At 36.6% G+C, this 22,709-nt stretch overlaps 1 pseudogene; it reads left to right on the top strand.

Moving 5' to 3' along the window:
* The first annotated feature begins 1,230 nt into the window (after nt 1-1,230).
* LOC114277475 (magnesium-chelatase subunit ChlD, chloroplastic pseudogene) lies at nt 1,231-21,492 on the top strand (annotated as a pseudogene).
* Nucleotides 21,493-22,709: the final 1,217 nt, after the last annotated feature.

The following is a 22,709-nucleotide window of genomic DNA, read 5'->3' as shown; positions in this document are numbered from 1 at the left end:
GAGACACCACGGGTTGAGGTGGTGACTTGGGAACATGAGGTTGAAGTCCGTGAGAAGTATTCGGACCTTTTTATCGATGTTTGAGAGTTGTGATAGAAATGTTATTTTGATATTAGGATGTAAATTGAATTTTCTTGGGGGAGATTTTATTATAATTTGAGGTTAATCTATTTATTAACTATTTGGGAATTTTAGAACTGTTTCAGTATTAATCTTTATATGTGTCATATTGTGATTGGTTTTGTATACTTCTAGAGTGAGATGTAGACTATTATGTTAACTGGCCTAAAGAGAAGTATTAATACTTGTCAATAAGTGAGTTAGTATAGTAAGAGTTGTTTAATTTGGGTTTGATCTCGTGGGTTATCGTAAGGTTAGTGTGATGCAGAATAGTGTTTGTAAGGTATTGTATGTTTTGTGACGGTTGACGGTTACTATTTGAGTTGGTGGTTAGTGCTTTTGAAGAGTTATTATTTCCTTTCGTCAAGGTCTCGGAACAGTGATAGTTATTTTGGCCTTGGGATGCATCGTGCATTAGGCGATGGAGATAGTTCGTTGAAGTTGGATTATCAACAATAAGGCATGGTGTCTTAGTATTCTGTGGAGTCGTTTTGCCAAAAATTTTGCTATGTTTGAGGAATTAGATCCTATTTTGTTGCTTTGGGTTGTCAATGTGGATAGAAGAGTCACTTAATGGTTTATACTAGTAAGGGTGGTTATAATAATTTGTTGTGCAAAAGTAATGGTTTAGTTCGTTACCGGTGTGACTCGTTGAGACTCATGTAGTAGTCAAAGAATTTTTGTTGATGCATTGGTAAGTACCTGAGTGAGTTTGTGGATGACTGTAGAATGTATTGCATTACTTGAGTTAATTTCGAGGATGAAATTTCTTTAAAGAGGGAAGGTTGTAATGACTCAAAACAAATATATATATAAAGGTAGGGAATATATTCTGATGATGGTTTTTGTGGTGGAGGATTTGATTTTTTTTATAAAAGGGAAGTGAGTGCTGGAGTGGGGTTCAAGCACAGGAAGAAAAAAATATATATATATTTTTGTGTGTAAAGAGAGGCAACCACGTGGGGGGGGGGGGGGCTACCCCTTCAATCCTTTCCCTCATTCCTTTTTCTTTTTTTTATTCTTCTTGTTTGAAGCATCCACAATAGTCTTATCTCTCTCTCTCTCTCTCTCTCTCTCTCTCTCTCTCTCTCTCTCTTTCTCCAGTCTCCAATGGCACTCTCCCCCAATCGCCTTCGTGTTCGTGCCACTGCAACTCTCGAATCCAGCAATGGTGTTGTTGCTGTCATCCCCGACAAGGACGAAACCACCTCCTACGGAAGACAATACTTCCCTTCAGCTGCCGTTGTTGGACAGGATGCTATCAAAACAGCTCTTCTGCTTAGGGCTATTGGCTGTGAGATTGGAGGTATTGCAATCTTGGGAAAGCGAGGAACAACCAAAACAGTGATGGCACCTAGGTTGCATGCTGTTCTGCCACCTATTGAAGTAGTTGTTGGTTCAATTCCTAATGTTGAACCAGCCTGCCCGGAAGAGTAAGGTGGGAAGATGGATTGGCTAATAAAGTGGAATATGACCCTACTGGTAATATCAAGACTATGATACTCAGATCTCCTTTTATCCAGATTCCACTCGGTGTCACTGGCGATAGACTTATTGGTTCTGTTGATGTTGAGGAGTCTGTGAAATCTGGAACAATTTTTTTGCAGCCTGGCCTTCTTGCTGAAGCTCATAGAGGAGTTCTATACATTGATGGGATTAATCTGTTAGATGAGGGCATTAGTAATTTGCTTCTCAATGTGTTAACTGAGGGAGTTAATATTGCGGAAAGAGAATGGATCAGCTTTCGACATCCATGCAAGCCACTTTTGATTGCTACTTATAACCCAGAAAAGGGTGCTGCACGGGAACATTTGCTGGACCGGATTGCAATCAATTTGAGTGCAGATCTTCCAATGAGTTTTGAAGATCGTGTTGCAGCTGTTGAAATTGCAACACAGTTTCAGGAACATAGTAATTAAGTTTTTAAAATGGTTGAGGTAGGGATTTTCCTACACTTCTTTATGTACTTTTACTTGATTATATGGAGTTTAGAGTTGCATATAAATTAATTAGAATTTTTGGAAAATTTGTGATTTATTTGCTTAAAAGGGTAATTTTGAGAAAAATAAAGAGTTGATGCCCAAATTGTGAAAGTGTAAACTTGGAATATGTTTGTATAGTTATGAAAGAGCTATGTTTTAAATTTGAACAAAAACGAACTTCGATTCGATTAGTTTTGAAATTTTTACCGTTTTGCGACCAAAAGAGCATTTTTAAAGAAAACAAAGGAATTACGTTTAACTTTTGGGGCTTTTGATCAAAATAGGATGTCATAGTTGAATAATGCTTGGAGAATGAGTTTGGGAAGAAAATGATGTTTTCTTGGGCATTAACGGTATTATTTTGCTTAATGTATCTGTTAAAATAAAACCAACACGGTTAGAAATGGACCTTGAGAGTTTACCAGACGTGATTGTGATATGAAAACTAGTGTAGTTGTTCATATTTGATGAGATGTGGAATAGATTGTATTTATCGGAATTTTTGGAATTTAATTGTTTAAATATTTGTTTAGAAATATCTATTTTGGGTTATCGGTAGAGGATAGCCATGATTGTTGTAGAAATGCATGAGACTTAGGTAAATTGAACCACATTCCTCATTTGTTGCATTAGACATTGCATTACCTTCATTTCATTGGAAATGTATCTATTTTTGAGAAATGTTTGGAAATGTATCTATTTGCGAAAAGATGAATACTTAGTGAATCTGGGTAGGGGGTGTGGAACCACGCGGTTAGGTATCGAGCCTTCTAGTTTACTGGTAAAAATGACAGTGGTAGTGCATTAGGGCCTACTTTCAGAAACTCGCCTAGAGATTCACAGGGCCCGTATTCATGTAACAGATATGGTTTAAAATGGAAATGGTTTTATATTTGTTGTTGCATCTCAACATTGCATGCTTTATAAAAAGAGAGATAAACTGTTTTATCATGAGCGTGGCATGAGCATACTCCTCTTTAGTCTTGTCATTGTTCATATGTTGTGTAGTATATCTCTACTGGGCTGTGGCCCACCCTATAAGGGAAATCATTTCAAGTACATGTGCTATGCCTCCACCAAGGCATTGACTTGGAAGGACTCGGAACTGAGGCTTCATTTTTTTTTTATTGTTATTTGTTCAATGTTAGCCCAGGGCTGTATTTGTGTTGAGTTGAAACTCCATTTTGTTTAATCAAGAATGTTCTTGGATAAATTTGTAAGCATGTAGGGCACTTATTATATGTTTGGCTTTTATTTCATACTTGTAAAATGCATGTTTGGGATTAGAACTGGGGCATTGAGATGTGAACAATATGTATTTGGCATTTGGGATTTAATGGAAATGGGTGTATGGATTAGTTAGCTATATATATGTGTTTACCTATCAGGTGGGTTTTGTTGCATAAATAGATATATCATGCCCAATTTTTGGGGCGTTACAATGAGAACATGCACAGAAAAATGTAATCAAAAGCTAAATAGCATACTTAATATGATGTGAAGATCAAAAATTAAAATATTTTTCAAAGACACACATGTTATGTGTTTTACATCTCTACACATTCACACTCTACTAAAATTTCATCAATGTTGTTTTACGTTTTCACAACCAAAATTGGTGATTTCGAAATAAAAATCATACAGCCATTCACAATGTGATATTTTACATTTCGTATTTGTATGTTATTGTAGATTTGACAACTACGGTTTCAATAGAGCACATAGAATGAATTTGAATTAACTTACATTTGGTACACATTTCCAACTATGTGGAATAATCGGTGAGATCAATGTGAATCTTTGAAGTGAGAAAGTATTTTGGTCACCAGCCACGAAATGTTGCAAACAAAACGATACGAAGATGGGTTTAAAGGATAGATGACTATTTTCAATGATTTTAGCATATGAACAAAGTCAAATTCAAATATCAATAAAGATTTAGGATTTCGAGAGGTAATTTTTTGATTGTGAATAGTTTTTGAATTGATCAAGGCGCGCCCCACACTCCAATTCAATCAAGGTGTTTTGGTAACTATGTCATCTATTATAGGAATATAACAAAATAATTCCGAAGGATTGGAACACACGTAATAGAAAAAGGATTTATGAAAAAAGATCACAACAATATATATATATATATATACATGTGTGTGTGGGTGTGTTAACTTATATGACATTTTTAAACTTTTACTGGTGATCTTAGATAATTTGATCTATTCGGTTTTTGAAATTTCTGTATAGATCATTTATATATATAATTCAAAGTTATCTAATAATCGTAATTATATGATTTTATCATATTTATTTTCAAAAAAATAAATGGCAAGTATGATTTAAAAGCTAGATGATTTATTCTTAGGAGTAGATGACTGTATTTGAGGTGAACTAAATGTAGGTAAGCTGATTGTAGGTGAGATGATTTATTCTTGGGAGTAGATAACTGTATTTGAGGTGAACTAAATGTGTGTTAACTGAACTGGTGAATTGTCTGATCCTTCTTAGCCTTGTAACTGGTTACAGTGAGGCAAACACTAGCTGTCCCTGAACAAGATCTCTGACCTTACAAAGTCTTCTGACACGGGTCCAAAGTGCTTGGGGGATATCAGAACTTTCTGAAGCTATGGTTTTAGACTACCTAGCAAAAGAAATAAAGAAAAAGCAAACAAAATCAAAAACCGGACAGCACCTTAGCCACAATTTATCAAAATAGATGTGATCATAACTATAGGACTGTACTCATCATTGAATTTTGCCCCATAAACTAATATCAACTGTGCCACTGATATGAGCATTCTTGTGTGGTTTTACTGTAAAGCACATACCAGGTAAAGAGAGCCAAAACACCCCTATGAGGGGGTAGGGTTACTTTGTCCTAGATTCGAAATGATCTAAGGTTTCTGTTAGAAATTGAGCGCCCATGTGGCATGACCCTTTGAACCTTTTGAACCTGAACCTTTTGAACCTTATCTATGTAAGTTTGAATTTGAATTCAAAACTTATTTAGATAACCATTCGGGATATCTATATCTATCATATCAATAGATATGGATAGATGGATAGATAGATATTGGTTGTTATATCTGATTATATATTTTATATATAATATATTTTAATAGATCAAATACGTATATCAAATATATGTTATGTGGTTTTTACCCATAACCTTTTTTCCAAAACTCTCTCTCTAACTCTCTCCCATTAAAACAATGATCAAGCCTCTGCACTGTGACTTGTCTGGGTGATACTCATTTTGTAGTATCACTCCACTGCTGGGTTGATTGATCAGATTCTAGAAGCACGTGATTTACCTACGAGGTTCTTGTCAACAAGGTATGATTCTGATATTTTATTCGCTGCGTTATTATGCTTTATGATTTACATTGGTATCAGAGCCATATGGGTATTTTCGTGCTTATTTTTATGCATTAAAATATGTGTATATTTTTATATAAATATATATACATGATATATGCATGAATGTTTATAAAGGAGGAAAATTTCAACTCCCATTAGATTGAGAGTGTGGTACACCTCTTTTTTATATTCATTAAATGTGTTTTTTTGATGCCATAAATGTTTTTGTTGTGAAAAATGGAGTCCGGTAGTTCAAAATCGAACCAGAAAACACCCTGGAAGGCGGAGCGTGGGCCTCACGCGCCACTGACGCCGTGGGAGGCTCCCAAGCGCCTTCACGCGCTGCCACGCGCCTCCACGCGCGCATCAGCGGCACTGTCCACACGCACGCCCTTCGCGCCACACACGCGCGCCGCGTGCCGAGCCGCCCCGTTTTTCCTCCACCGGCTTGGCTGTTGATGTTAATGGTCTGTTTGTTTTGTTTTTAAATTCTGAATCGCGTTAAATTGTCATAATTAATTCGTTATAACTCTGTTTTAAGCGTGGTTTGTACTGTTAGACTAAGAATTAATTTTTTTATCTTCTGTAAAATTTTGATAATTTTATGAAAATAAAAAATATTTTCCCTGAAATAATAATTCATTATTTCTGGTTTAAAATGCATCTGGTGTTGCATGATTAAGTTTCTGGGGCTGAATTTTTTATTGTAGACTACTTTGTAGTTTACTATTTACTGGTATAGTTATAGCATTTTACCAGATTCTGGAATATTTATTTCTAATTTTATGTGTGTTTATTAGTTATTTAAAATTTTAGAAAATAGCAGAAAATTCCAGAAAATTTCAAAAGTGATATAGTTTCTGTTATGGCATAACTTGAATATTAAATACAGCATATTGTTATTTTTTGCCTAGAGTTTCTAATATGTTGTAATGAGAATAGCATGATTAATTGTTATTTGTTTAAATTCTATTATTAATTGTGACATAGCATGAGTTGGTTGTGAATCTACATTATGATGCTATTGTATGGAATTAGAATTTTTTATCATGCTTTTAGACATGCCATAGTCGGTGGAAGGTTATTCGGTTGAGAGATATCTTTGTAGATTAACTCCCGAAAACTAATATTTTGCGCATAAATTAAATTAAATTTTGGATAATTGTCACCTGTGGCGCAAGAGATGATTACGAGCATAGCGGATTTTCGATCTTGCGACTTGTGTAATATTGTCACTATTTAATTTAGATTTTTGTGGCAAAATTATATTATGCTAATCAAATTAATCCCAATGCGAATTTCTCTCTAAATTGACTTAGTTTAAGGAAGTTAATTGATTGACCTAGACTTAGTAAAGATGTTCAAATGTGAACAATGTAATCCTATTCTTTAGATGAGCAAAAGTCTTGGAGACTTTAGGTCAGACCTTAATTGAGCCAAAGTAAGGAAACATGACTCAATGTCGCCGTGGTTTTGTTGCCTTGTTTGGCACAATAAAAACTAATGTGTGCGCTATGGTTAGCGGCATGCTATGTAGTTTTGGTTGACGAGTTTTGGAGTTGTGAAATTAGTAAGCCCTCAATAGATCAGTATATGATCTTGACTATTGAGCTGCGCGGATTGACTTTGTAAATTGACTTGTAGATAATGTTACATCATTGGATGAAGTACATTCAAGAGTCACGTCATCCAAGAAATGCGAGTTTAAATAAATTAGTCATTAAGTGTAAGACGAGTAGCCAGTATGAGCAGTGTTTTGCTCTCTACCCAATTATTGGGAGTGGATGAAGCAAAATTTCATGCACTATAATAGTGTGCGTTGAGATATCACGTGAAGTTAAAAGATTAGCGCTTAGAAGTTGCAAAATCTATTAACACTAAGTGAAAAGATTAGCGCTTAGAAGTTGCAAAATCTATTAACACTAAGTGAAAAGATTAGCACTCAGTGGCTGCAAAATCTATTAGCATTGCCAACTTGTCCAAGTCTGGACACTTACTGTTTCCATACTTGAGTGTGAGACATGAAGAGGGGCTCCTTTGTATGATTCCTTAGCTAGGCTAACGTTTTTTAATAACGTTTACCACTAAGCGCAAACGTTGCAGCATAGTAATGAAAAGGTCAAGGCCGACAAGGTTGTTATGACTCTAAGAATTTGACGCATCGCTTGTGAGAGCATTGTGTTGAATTAGACTCTTTAGCCTAATTCGCGCTTAAGTTACTTCAGGAGCTGTCATAAATTGATAGCTTATTTTATCCTTCTTGTGGATAATAGAATTAATTGCAAGTAACTATGAAGCGAGAAACAAAGATGGCAAGAGGAGTATCGTCATCTTTCAATTAGATGCAGTAAAGTGTATGGAGAATACAATTAACTTGAAAGTGCAGGGGATTAGCACTTACTAGTTAAATTTGCGACTTAGGCACACTTGGTATCTCCATGACATCCTTTTATGATCTAGTGAACATGAATTAGTCATGAGTCATTACCTAGTTGGGCCTAAACCTTTAAACTTGTCTTCGAGAACTCACACATTAAGATGATAGGAATTAGTTTATGACATTGGTCATGAACCGGCGGCTTATTATACTTAATCACATTAATGAGATGATGACACGATGGTTTGAGTAGGCCTTCTCGGGCCCACTCGCTTATGACATCCTGCTCTCATGTGAATGTGCAACTTTGTTCGCAATGGTTGCGCACAAGTAAGTAGGAAAGCCGCAGAGAGTCATTTGTATTGGCGCATTTAGTCCACTATGATATTTGTGACTAGATATGTGTAAGGGTATGATAGCTAAGCCTCAATCTCGACACATTTATAGATTACGATACGCATCTGAGTCAAGACTATTTGATCTCCCATAAGTCAAAAGTTTTGAGATGATTTTTGACATTGCACATATGAGGTCGAGATCAATTAGATAAGAGCTTTTGTACTTTTAGTTTTGACCAAGGTGGCAAGTATCTATTTGAGTTATTTTTTAGAAAGCTCTGTGAAGAGAAATGGATGCTTAGAAAATTGATTATTCCTAATACTCAATAACACAATGGTGTAGTAGAGATAAGGAATTAAGTATTGTTAATGTGAGGTGGATAATGGCGCAAAATGTTTCCCAATTGGGAATTGCTCTAGTTTGTTGCCTATATCCCTAACTAAGTGCCCTCCATATCAGATTTTACACTCCATTTTGAGTAATGGGTTAGCAGAGAGCCATCTATGGGCGATCTGTAACCATTAAGCAGGTTATCTTTATTCTACTTCTCATAAGATTGCGAAGTTAAGACCTAGGGTTCTATAGCGCATTATTGTATGCTGTCTTGTAAACACATAGGGTCGTGTGGCGCATTATTGTATGTGGTCATGCAAACCCTCCGGGTCATGTGCATATAGGTAAGCAGCTTTGTGGTTGTGTAACTAAGTCACATAAAGTTTTCTTAGTAAAGGTGACGTGAATAGAGTTTTGGAACTCTATAAGATAGAGAATTCTAAGCATAGCACTTTATGTAGCCTAGTTGAGAATGGAAAGAAATTTCCAATATCCTAGGGACAGTGGAAGCGATGTGCCTACTAATGGATTACTCCATTAGAGAAGAATACTCTACATTCTTAGTTGCGTGGTAGCGAATGTGAAAATTTTCCACGTCATCACTGGGTGATTGAGAGGGAAACATTCATGATTGCTTCGTAAGATGATAAAGAGCCTAGGAAAATGCCAAAGGCTCTAGTCCCCTATTTTTAGAAAGTGGATTAATGTTGCGCAATTTAAGACAATGTCTTTGAGGATTAACCATTTCTATAATTTGGTTGACTTTCCATTATGAAGCGAAACTGTTCTAAAGTTATGCGTAATTTGGATAGTCATTGTTGAGGCATAAGGCTCGCTAGATACCGAAAAGTCGCACTATTGAGGAAAGTGTAGACCATGAGAAGACTTCCTCCTGGGGAGTGAGGTTATTTTGACTTAGGCTATGATTGACATAAGTTCGGAACATTGATTTGTAGACATTGTGACCCAACTTTCTCGTTAGAGAATCGGATAAATAGATCCGTAGGGATTTACCTTCTGCTTTTATGGTGAAAAGTTAGGAGCGCAAAAAGGTTGCTAGTTCCAATAAATCTTTTACAGCCTAAAACAGTTATCCAAATAGTGGTTCTTAGATTTCGTCAAGCCATGATAGGCCAACGATGATTGATGAAGACCACTGAGGCATGATCAATGGTCCAAAAGAAGTTTTTCCTTACTTAGTCATAATGAGCCAGGAATTTATAGGGTTGTCACCACCTAGGGTGGGCAGTCCTCTGTTTTAGATATGATGGACATGGGTGATGTAATTTATATGCTCGGATGTACAATCCTTAGGGATTGTTTTGGGAGAATTCCTATTTTGTCTTCGATGACTTACATAAGCAATATCCTAGAATTATTCTAGATGCCAAATTGCAAACCCATTGACTTACCTATCGGCAAAAGCCAGAGCCTTAGCTATTGAGTGAATCCTCGGATTGTCTTTGGGAGAAACAGATGACCTATATTCCTTGATTTTTTCTTCGTTATGGGAGCCTAAAGTACGCTATATGGGCGTATTCGGCATGATAAGTGTTATCTTTGGTAAATAGTCAACTAAGTTGTTTAGACATTGACTTTGCTCATTAGACTATGGATAAAATGCTTTACTAGCAGCATATTAATTTGCTCCTTGTAAGATTCAATGCGCTAGTTGGGCGCATCTGCGCTAGTTGGGCGCATTAAGAATGAACGCAAATTGGTCACCAAAATATCTTTAGAGAGGTTATTGCACAAGAGGTAGTGATCTTAAATTACTTCATGTGAGGCACACATGGTGGATTCCGTTGTATATACTTATCGCAAGAGGTGCTGATAAGGCTTATGTTTGGAATCTAGAATATTGATCTTGAATCACTTCATGTGAGGCGCACATGGTGGATTCCGTTGTATATACTTATTGCAAGAGGTGCTGATAAGGCTTATGTTTGGAATCTATAATTGCGCAAGCTGTGGTCGATTTTTTTTAAATCGATCACTTATTTTGAGATGATGGGATGTTGACACTATTATGGTTTGTGTCATAATGATTAGCAGATGATGATGTCAGCAGGCAAAATTGGCTCACTCACATGAGCAATCGCCCTTGGCGCTTGGGAGCGAGCAAGGATGAGACTAGTGGTTTATTTTTATTTAGAGCCAAGAGAGACTTAAATAATCCACTATGCATGTCGCCTTGGTTACAACCAAAATGAGGTCATGTTAAGGACCAAACATGGATATTAGTACCCACTTTCCATGTTGTGCCTATTATGATTAGCCAAATGCGAGATCTCATTTGGCGCCTGGAAGGCGAGCAAATAGAGAATTCGGGTTAGGCACTAGAAAGTGACTAGACTAATATCTGTACGGTGTATTGAGTATGACGTCACTCTTTATGGAAGAGTTACTCCACCGTAGCATGTATTCATACTATATCTGCTTGGCGACCAAGTAATGAGGTGAGAGAATGGATCCCTGTTTCCTCACCGTGTGAGTCTTACGTGTCATTATTGATATGACTTTTATTTATGTACCCTTTTGTGACTTTTGACTATGTCATAAGGTAAGGGATTGATATTCTGCTACTTTGGTATGTTGCCTGCGGTCATGTATGATTCGGCCTTAAGGGATATCACTGGGAAAGTGGTCAATCCTAAACTAAATGGCATGAGGGCAAAGGGAAGATCATCTAGTATTACACCACTGTTGTATATTCACTGCCGACAACTCACATCGCTCTGTATGAGAGGCGAATTGAGTGTGAATATATTGCAAGAATTGAGAGGGTCAAACATGCTCTTTTTGAGGGATTAGAGATGTTTTTTGGACCGGTGTAATTAGATGGGTCTGGGGTATATGAGACACTATTTCTGATCTTTTTGGGTTGATGTCTCTATACTGGCTCATTTTGAGTTTCTAGTATAGAGCTCCCACATGCAAGTGTTCTCAGCAGTCGCACGGTGCATTGGCTAGTATGAGATTGTTCTTTTTTTGGGGAGATTGAGATAGAGATGTGGCAGTGTCATGCCAACTCATGTGCGAGTGGGAGATATTAGAAATTGGGCGCCCATATGGCATGACCCTTTGAACCTTTTGAACCTTATCCATGTAAGTTTGAATTTGAATTCAAAACTTATTTGGATAACCATTCAGGATATCTATATCTATCATATCAATAGATATGGATAGATGGATAGATAGATATTGGTTGTTATATCTGATTATATATTTTATATATAATATATTTTAATAGATCAGATACGTATATCAGATATATGTTATGTGGTTTTTACCCATAACCTTTTTTCCAAAACTCTCTCTCTGACTCTCTCCCATTAAAACAATGATCAAGCCTCTGCATTGTGACTTGTGTGGGTGATACTCATTTTATAGTATCACTCCACTACTGGGTTGATTGATCAGATTCTAGAAGCATGTGATTTACTCACGAGGTTCTTGTCAACAAGGTATGATTCTGATATTTTATCCGCTGCGTTATTATGCTTTATGATTTACAGTTTCACTACTTCAAGCAAGTAGTTTCACAAAATCCTGTATACGGGTGAGCATCATGTCCTATATTGGAACAATCACTAAAGTTTTACTATATGCAGCTAGGGCGATTGGTAAAAAGGGGTACCTCGAAAAGATTATGTAATATACCTCTCTCACACCTAACACCGAGAAGTGAGAGAAAGATCAAGTGGTACGACGGCAATCCAGATCCAAGGGTTGTGTTTCCAACATTGTAGGGCCCACAACCGGCTAGCCTTTTGACAAGCTTTTTAGGCAAGCCTCCGGCAAGCCGTCCAAGAATAGTAAATGGAAAACACAGTGACTTAAGAACACCATGCAAATGCAATGCAAGTAACATATATCTGTAAATAAAATGTTACATCAGGAAGTCCGAATCAAGTTCTTTAATTTCCCCAGCAAAGTCGCCGGAAACTGTAGCCCGTTTCTCGTGCTCCTTAGAGGTGTTTAGTCTCCACAGATACGATAGCCCTACAATTTAGACTCCCGTGGTTCTGAATTTGGTTTCACAAGCGCGATGTGAAATAGATTAAAAAATGAAAGTTCAAATCTGGCAAATCTTAGAAAATCCATTAATCATTAGAGATGCCAGAAATGGACTGCATTGCTAGATTTCGAAGTCACCACGTAAATATTTTTGGGAAATTTAGGAAACCCGTGACTCGTGTCAAAGGCCACTTGTCTGTTATAACCAAAGTGTCTTGGCTCGAGAACTTAGGTATAAGAGGGGAAGGTCATGAATTGAGTACCCCACTCACTCGATCAAAGATCGGCCTCTACTAATCATAATGTGATTTTTATGGACAGTATATGCTCATATTCTAATTATTATGCTAACTTACTATGTGAGGCACACAAGTATAGATTACATCACCCACTTTGGAATGCCTTGATTTCATGTTTGTTTGAAAAAAGTTTTGAATATGTGCTACTTGAAAAAGTAAGCTCATATATACATTAGTCATAATCATTCCAACTTAAAGCGAAATAGCCTTCATCTACTGACATTCAAAAGATATTTTAAATAAGCAGTTAGCTTCATGGTAATATACTTGATATGGCAACACAAACAAACACACATGCAATATGCCAAAGCAAAAAATGCTCACCTAGTACTCAATCGAGGCAATCCAAAGAGAAAAAAATAACTAGAAAAATGCATGCTCCAATTTGCAAGTGACTAATGCAACATATACAAAATGCAACTACTAGGTCCGGTTTGTTTAACATGTCATACTAATCAACTCAAAGCATGTGGTAGCGCGCGTATTCAAGTAAGCAGGAAATGACAACGATGTGAATGATGAACTGAACCTAATACATGCAAAAATGGATACGAAGTATGGCAATGATATGAAACGAAAAATATGATGCTACCATGATCAGCATATAAATGAAAGTGAGAAAGAAATGGGGGTTAGAAGACATACACAATATTACAAGTGTTGCAAATTTGCCCTCTCACAAGAGGGTTCGAACGAATGTCTTAATTAAACTAATTATTATAATACCAAATGAATTAAATAAATTAATTAGCTATTACAAACTTGAATGAATCTATCTAATTAATTACACATACTAATATTAAAGTACTAAATTAATGGACTTGAATGGGAAATGAGGAGCCACACGCACATAACCAAGAACATCCTCCCAGAAATCTCTCTGTTTGCTGCCAGAGTCTGTTCTGTTTGTAGTCAGAAAATTATTCTGTTTTGGCCTCAGGCTCTAGTCTATTCTATTGTAAAAAGGACACTGCTTGTACAAAATAAGGTGGTCAGCTAGTCTTGAAAAGTGGTCGACTGTACAGAGTAATGGTCGGCCAACCATAGATTGAAATAGAGCAAAAACGTGTTTCCAGGAGATGTTTATCCTCTCCACCCTTCCATATCATGAAGATGATCAAAGGAGAAGTAGATTCGATTCACAAATCATCAATTATCGCAAAGTTGTTGCGTGATGATCGATAAATCGATAGGACAAAAACTCAATAAAATGAAACAAAAGATGAACAACACCTCCTCCTTATCATGGAGTTACCTTGATGAAAGGGGTGGACATTGCTTCATGAATCATTGAACATTACTAAAAAGTATGCAATGGTCCACGATGTAATGGGTTCAATATAACGTCCGATTGAACCCAACTCAATTTTATTACCTTTTTTAATCCAATTTTATTAGCCTATTTTACATTACTTTTCCATTTCTTATCTTTTCTTCCTTTTTTTGGCCAAAAGTGATGAATACGTCCACTAAGTCTAAAAGCAATAAAGATAGCAAGCATTGACTTAACTCAAGAAATGAGCTTTTCGAGCCTTTTTTATGGGGGGAAATTACAAAGTAAGTATCAAATTCATTTACAAGCGATAATGAATTCTAAGTCAAACCTAAAATGAGTGATAATGACTAGTCAAACTCAACGAGAGCGATAATGACTAATCAAACCCAAAATGACACTACAAGAATTCACACTTTTGGCGACTAAAATTAATTTAGTCGCCAAAACTCATACCTTTGGCGACTAAAATTGGTATTGGTCGCCATTGGTTCAAAAATTAGCTACTAAATTTTTTTAGTCACTGCAAATTACTTATTGGTGACTAAAAAACAAATTAGTCGCTAAAAACTACCGTAGTAGGTGACTAATGAACATTTTAGTCAGCGTTAGTTTTGGTTTTTGGCTACTAAATTTTTTTAGTCACTGTAAATTACTTATTGGCGACTAAAAAATAAATTAGTCGCTAAAAACGGCCGTAATAGGCGACGAATTAACATTTTAGTCGCCGTAAACTCATTTTTGCCTACTAAAAATATGTAGTTTGTAAAAATCTTTCAAAATGTTCGGTATTTATGTTTGGCGACCAATCTTTTGTTGGTAAAAATTTATTTTGAACGAAGAAAAAAAAATTTAGTCGTCGTATAAAAATATGTGGCTACTAAAATAGTTTAGTCGCCAAACAATTAAACATTATTTTACTTTTATCTTTGGCTACAAAAATTTTGGTAGGAAAAGGTTACTTTTAGTGACTAAATTGATTTTGTCGCCAATAAAAACAAAAAATTTTGGTGGGAAGATTAAATAGTACCACGTATTTTCAGGCTATGTTTCCTTTTGTTTATTTATTTTTTTATTTCTCTGTATGTGTTGAATACACCAAAGGAAACACCCCACTCTCTTGCTCTCACTCTCGTCGGCAGCCCATCGATCATCTCCTCTCATCGACAGCCCATCGATCATCTCCTCTCATCGACTAACCATTGGTCACCGTTGCTCACAACCCCTGAACCACCACAGGTACACTGTCTGACACCCATTGAATTTGATTCAGGTTTCTCTCTCTCTCTCTCTCTCTCTCTCTCTCTCTCTCTCTCTCTCTTTGTCTCTCTTCCTTCTTCTATTTCCCTATTTGAGTTTGATTTATGAGTTTCATTTATGGGAAACGAGTAAATGGTTTATGATTTTTGTTCTACATTTAGGGTTTTTTTTTTTTATGCAGAGGCTTTCAATATATCTGAAACAATTTTTATTTTGTAAACGAATCAAACTGTTGGGTTGAATCAAACGAATTTGTCAAAGTTTAGGTTGTAAACAAGTTTGGCAACGGTTGTCTTCCCTATTCGACCCAATCCCATAGATCAGAAATACGTTAACATCAGTTGAGCCATCTTGTAACCATAAGTTAATGCTCTTCACTTCATAATGTATACCAACTGGATAGGGGCAACACTCTGTTTTTGTTTGATTCAATTTATTCCCAATGTTTTGAACAATTTTCTGGTTAAACTATGAGTCAAACCTATAGATTCAAAACAGAATAGAAAACAAAGTACAGTGAGCATGTGTTGAGTTGAAATATAAATGCTTTGTAGATTTCACATGAAAATGCATTACAGAATCATGGCCTTTAATTTTGCACCATCACGACTACAATTAAGTTCATGCCATCAATATCACATTGCCTCTAAAATTTAGAAAATTTATTGGGATGGGATATTGAGCTGTAGAAGAGGAAAATTTAATGAATCCAAGTGGATCCTTCCATAAAATAATCAAAAGCCTTGGTGCAATCCAATGATAGATAGATAGAAATAGCGTCATGAGATAAATGAACATAGAAGTAAACTAAACAATGAACAAAACTTTAGATAAGTCGTGGTAACCAAACTAATCTGCATTATGTGCCCAAAAAGGATAATCAGCCTCTCCAAAAAATAGTAGGAGCAAGGCAGCATACCTACTACCTCTCATGGATCCTGCTAGGCTGCTATAAGCTTGTGCACTTGGTACAAACTTTTTTATATCCCAAAAAACCATAGAAAGTATCATATGGGAATAGGCAAATCTCAAAGGAAAGGTCGGATGAAAAGTTTCCACAGACAAATTTGCAATTTTTTCCTTACATCAACTCATCTTAGTCTATGAGACAGGTTAATACAATGTATAGAAGTGATATAGAAAACATGGAATACCAATAGATAAATGTAGTTAAAACAGGGTGTGTATCACCAAAAATAGAATAACATTGTCATGAACAATATCCATAGCTCTACTCTCAAGAACTTATCCTTCAACAACAGATGAAAATCAAGGATAGAAACTCCACTATAACATAGTTAAGGCGACAAGATTTATTATGAATCAAAAACCAATAAACATTTGAGTTAAAATGCAAAATTACCTCATCAAGGGGGTTCTCAAATTGGAGGTTCACACTCTCAGCATGTGCACGCATAACAGGAACTCTTATGCATGTGGCAGTTACTTTGACATTCATGTCATTCTACAATAGCAAATAAAATTATTATCAAAAGAAAAAGAAAAAATAAAAGTACATCATGTAGACTACGTAAATTGTCCAATTCAATTAGAGACCTCAACACACATATATACATAAATCTAAAGAAATATTGAGAATTAAATATAAAAAACCAAGTCTATATACTTACCTAGATTTTCCTGGTCTCTTTTACTAGTTTTATTTCCTCTTCATTGTAGCCATTTGACAGGATAGGTGCATTGTATGAGAAGAGATTAAAAGCATACTGCATGTAGTTGTATTAACAGGTAATTTGAACAATTAGATATAATAAATAATGATTAACCATTTATCTCATTTTTGAATTCAAGAAACATGAACAGATAGACAAACCTGTTGATTGAAGATATTACAAGTTGGAGGCTTTCCTTCCAGGGCCTTAAGGTAAAAATAAGAGAAAAAAAAAATCAAATTTGAAGGATTGTCAAAGCTACTTATAATATATCAGGAAGAAAAAAAAAATTAATAGTAGAGATGATATTAAGATGGGAGAAACAAAAAATTAAAGAATTGTGCAAACAATGAATAGTAGAGATGATACGTTAAAGTTCATTGTTTATTACATACCCTTAACGTATCAATTCAAAACTTATGCTCCCAAGTTGTGAAAATAAGATTTTAATGGGGTAATTTTTTCTGTCCCCCTCATTTTTAGAGAGGTTGTATTTGTGTTCCTTGGGGAATCATTGGGTTCCCATATTTTGCATCTTTTTGTATATCTTTATCTTTAAGTACTGAAAACTAAATACTGCATGACATTAAAGGCAAAATTGGTGAAATAATGTTATTTTTGTAATATTCACTAAAGTGATAGACATTTTAATTTTTATTAGATAATATAAATAACATGCATCATTGTGTGTGATTTTTTTTTTTAAAATTTTGTTTGTATTTTCTTTATACTCCCACTTCACCCAAATTGTCATCTTTTATGGCCATCCTCAAAAGTCCTAGTTAATCTTTACTTGACTTGTAGGGTTTAAAAGATGGACAAGAGTTGGACGATGACATGTGATAGGTTGAAAAGTAAAGAGTACCAACAAGGTGTTAAGTCATTTATTGACTTTGCTACGAAGGACTTAGGCCCGCACGATGACATTCGTTATCCGTGTGTCGATTTCTTGAATGGAACAAAACATAGTCGACAAGTTGTACGGCTACACTTGATTCGAAGAGGAATCGCTTGTTCTTATAGAACTTGGGTGCACCATGGGGAACATGTTCCATTGCATCATGATCAGCCTAGTGTGTCAAACGATGCTGGGAAAAGAGATGGAGCTAAAATTTTTGACATTGACGATCATTTGGGTGAGTCGCCTACTATGTTGGAAGAGATTTTATAGCGATCCCGGTTGTCCCTTTACTGTTCTGTTGTATTTCGAACTCGGTTCCGTGGAGTTGGTAGTTGTATCTATCTTGTTGTCGTCCTTTAATTCCATTTGTTTGAGTTTTAGGATGTGTTGGGCATGTTTCGAACAGGTGGGTTGAACCTTGGTTTGAAATCTTGTTGTCAGGTTTTTGGTCGTTCCGCTCGAGCGGGCCTTGTTGCGCTCGAGCGGATATTGCACACTCCCAGTATTTCGTGTCCCTGCAAAACTTCTGCAAGTGTGATTTTTACGCTCGAGCGGGTACTCTGGCGCTCGAGCGGGCAGTACTTTTTGGTGTAAGTTCTGGGAGGGGGAAATCTATGCTCGAGCGGACTGGTTTTCGCGCTCGAGCGGATGTACTTTATTCTTGTGTCTTGGCGCTCGAGCGGGACTTCTTGCGCTCGAGCGTACCTAGTTTTTTGTTCTTGACGCTCGAGCGTTGTGTTTTCCGCTCGAGCGGGAATGTCGTATATCAGTTGGCAGCTAGGCATTTTAAAATCACTTTTTACATTCTTTCTCTCTCTCTTACTTTCTAAAAAGATATTTTGAGAGCTCCTCTCTCTAGAAACTCCCTTCTCTCTAGGGGTTTGATCTAGTTAGAGTGTCTCACTATCCTCCATCCTTTGTAAAAAGTGTGTGGATCGTTGAGGGCTCCATTTTGATCCGTGGATCTTTGAGTTTGGAGCATTTTGGTTTTCTTCAACTTCCCCATTTGGGCTCTAACTTCGAGGTAGGGATACCCTACTCCTCTTTATGAGCTTTGCCTTTGAATTTTAGCATTTCGATATGTTGGGGGTTGTTGGGTAATTTTGAGAAAGTTTGGGTCTTTGTGTAATTTTACAAAAGATGAGGTTGTGTTTATAATTAAACCTATATGCATGTTTGGCATGGAGAAATGACATAGATAATGAGTATGGATAAAAGTGGAACCTTGGAGTTGTTATGTTAATTATGGGAAAATACCCTAATTAGTTGGATAAATTAATTTGTATAATTAATTTGAGAAATGAGGAATTAAATTGAGAGTATTCAAATTGAAAGAGATTATGGGATTAACGGGTGTAGTTGGATTCACTTAATCGCTCACCCAGGTTGAATGTTGATAATATATCCATTTGTGCATTTATTTCCTGTTTAGAAATAACTGCTTTGGGCTATCGGTGGAGGATAGTCATGATTGTTGTAGACAATGCATGATGATTAGGCAAACTGAAACTAATCGATTGAGTTTGCTATTGAATATAGCGGTTGGAATAATACATCGACTTTATGTATTGGTTGCTTATGTATATGATCTATGTTTATATACATTGTGTGTGTGTGGGAGGAGATAGGAGATGTACTCCACAATTTAGGGGAAGATAGGGGATGGACCTCTAAACCGGATTTCGTGTGACATTGATACGGCACTACAATGTGTATCAAGTATTGATTATGGAAGTGTTTACATTGATTTGATATAGCACTAAAATGTATATCGTTATCAATTGTGAAATATAGAAGTGTTTCTATGTTATGTTGATACAGCACCAAAATGTGTATCGTTCGTATAGTATGGAAGTGGGTTATGTGTTATTGATACAGCATCAAAATGTGTATCCATCATGAAATTTGAAAGTGTTTTAAAAGATGAGTCTTATTCTCATCAAGTTATTTGACTAAGTTTTGAGCCTTGTTTTCAAACTCAAAGTTGAAAAAGAAATGAGAAATGAAATGTAACATGGACTTAAATGTCATGAAACCAGAATGTGATATAAGTGAGTGTATCGGTGTTGACCATCTATCAACTGCTAATCTTTTAGTCATTGTTCATAGTAGGTTTAGCGTATTTCTGCTGGGCTGTGGCTCACCCTTTATGGGACATCATTTTCAGGTATAGGTAGCATGCCACCTCCAAGGACTTAGCTTGGGAGGCTAGAGGCAGACAGACTGCTTGTTATTTGCTTTCTTTTGATGTATAACATGTAAATTCAAGCCAAGGGCTTAATATGTATTGAGTTAGCACTCTTCTTTTTGTAACCAAGTGTTAACTTGGAAAGCTGTAAGCCCGTAGGGCATTTGCTTTTGTTGTTAACATGTAATACTTTTATAAGAACTATTCAGATTAATGGAAAGATGGTTGGTTTCTTTGTATCAATGCATGTCTAAGTTGATGGGTTTTAATGTTATTTTTTTGAGGGCGTTACAGATTTACATGTGTGGCCTCATGGATGATCATATCGACGAAGAACCTAATAGTTCAGAGAGAGAAAACTTAGTAAAGTTCATTAGGTTGTTTGATGATGCTCGACGCAAAGTGTACCCGGAGTGTGAAAAGTTTTCTGTGTTGTCCTTCGTTATTAAGATGCTTCATATTAAGGTGTACAATAAATGGAGCAACAAATCTTTCGATATGGTTATGCAAGTTTTCAAAGACATTCTCTCAAAGTGTCATGAAACTGTTCCATAGACCCTTTATGAATCGAAAAAGTTCTTACGTGAATTGGGTTTGGGATATGAGGCCATTCATGCATGCAAGAATGATTGTATTTTGTTTTGGAAGGACAACGCAAAACTGGATAATTGCCTTACATGTAAGGAGTCTAGATACAAGTTCACCAATGCGAGTGGTAAAAAGATTCCTCACAAAATATTGAGGTACTTTCCTTTGACACCGTGTTTGAAGAGATTGTACATGTCGAAAAAAACCGTCGTAGATATGAGATAGCATAAAGAGAAGCATGTAGATAATGGAATGTTAAGGCATCTAGCCGATAGTCAGGCATGGAAGGACTTTGATATGCAGCATCCTATGTTTTCTGTGGAACCCCGACATTTAAGGTTAGGGCTTGCCACGAATGGTTTCAATCTGTTTGGAAATATGAGCACATCGTATAGCATGTGGCCCGTACTCTTAATGCCTTACAATCTCCCCCCGTGGAAGTGTATAAAGAGCCATTTCTGATGATGTCAATGCTTATTCCCGGTCCATCTGCCCCTGGAAGAGACATCGATGTTTACTTGCAACCATTAGTGGAGGAGTTAATAAATTTGTGGGAGCATGGTGTGCAAAAATATGATGCCTCAAACGGTCAAATTTTTAAAATGCATGCAGCAGTCATGTGGACCATCAATGACTTCCTCGCATATGGTACCATGTCTGGTTGGACTACAAAAGGTTACTTGGCTTGTCCTAATTGTAACATGGATGCATCATCTCAGCGTTTGCGAAGTAAGATAGCATATATGGGTGCCCGCCGCCACTTGCTCGAGAACCATATTTGGTAAAGAAGTAAGCCCTTCAATGGTCAAACTGAGCATCGGTCCAAACCTGTGGAGTTATCGGGAGAACAAATACTGCAACAAATTGATTAGGGGACATAGAGGCTGTATGGCAAGCATCCAAACAACCGAAAAAGGCAACGGTCAGAAAATCCACCTTCCAATTGGACAAAAAGAAGCATTATGTTCGACCTACCCTAGTGGAAAACGCTTAAGCTTTGACACAACCTTGACGTCATGCACATAGAGAAGAATATATGTGACAATCTACTTAGGACACTACTGAGCATTGATGGCAAGAACAAGGACACGGATAAAGCACGCTTGGATCTAGAAAACATGCGGATACGAAAGGAGTTACACTTGAAGAGGCATTCCAATGGCTCATTCGAGAAGCCTCCAGCATTGTACACACTGTCCAGCATTGTACACACTGTCCCTGGTAGAGAGACAAGGTTTTTGTGATTTCTTGAAATCGATTAAGTACCCTGATGGCTATGCAGCAAATATATCCAACTGTATCACCGCTCACGGTGGAAAATTAGCTGGCCTCAAAACTCATGACTGTCATGTCCTTCTACAACGACTACTTCCAATTGAGATGCGTGGATACCTTTCCAAGGAGATTGGGACCACACTTTTTGAGTTGGGAAATTTTTTCAAACAGTTGTGCTCAAAGACATTGAAGGTGACTGATTTGGAGAAAATGGAGGAACAAATAGTACTTATACTTTGCAAGCTTGAGAAGATTTTTCCTTCTGCGTTTTTTGATGTCATGGTCCACTTGGCAATTCATTTGCCTCACGAGGCTATGCTTGGAGGGCCTATGCAATATTGATGGATGTATCCCATTAAGAGGTAAGGCCACGAGTTCCCGAACATCCCTATTTACATGTAGTAGATAATGTAAACATTAACATTCAAATCATATTGCCGTGTAGGATGCTCGGACTTCTGAAAGGATTTGTTCGCAATAAAGCTCGGCCTGAAGGTTCCATTGCGGAGGCTTACATTTCAAAAGAGTGTACGACGTTTTGTTCAATGTATTTAGATGGTGTTGAAACGATGTTTAATCGGGAAGAACAAAACTATGACGAGGGTGACAACGGCCCGGGCTTGGCGATTTTCGCAGAAAATGTTTGTCTGTTTGGTCTACTAACAAGGAAACTAATGTGTCTATAGCTGACCGTGAAAGGGCTCATTGGTTTGTCCTACACAACAAC

The sequence above is a fragment of the Camellia sinensis genome, chromosome 1 (assembly GCF_055761805.1).
Source record: "Camellia sinensis isolate YWXY chromosome 1, ASM5576180v1, whole genome shotgun sequence".
Lineage (NCBI taxonomy): Eukaryota > Viridiplantae > Streptophyta > Magnoliopsida > Ericales > Theaceae > Camellia > Camellia sinensis.
Note: the sequence above shows the minus strand (reverse complement) of the source record. Positions and strands in the feature narration are given on the sequence as shown.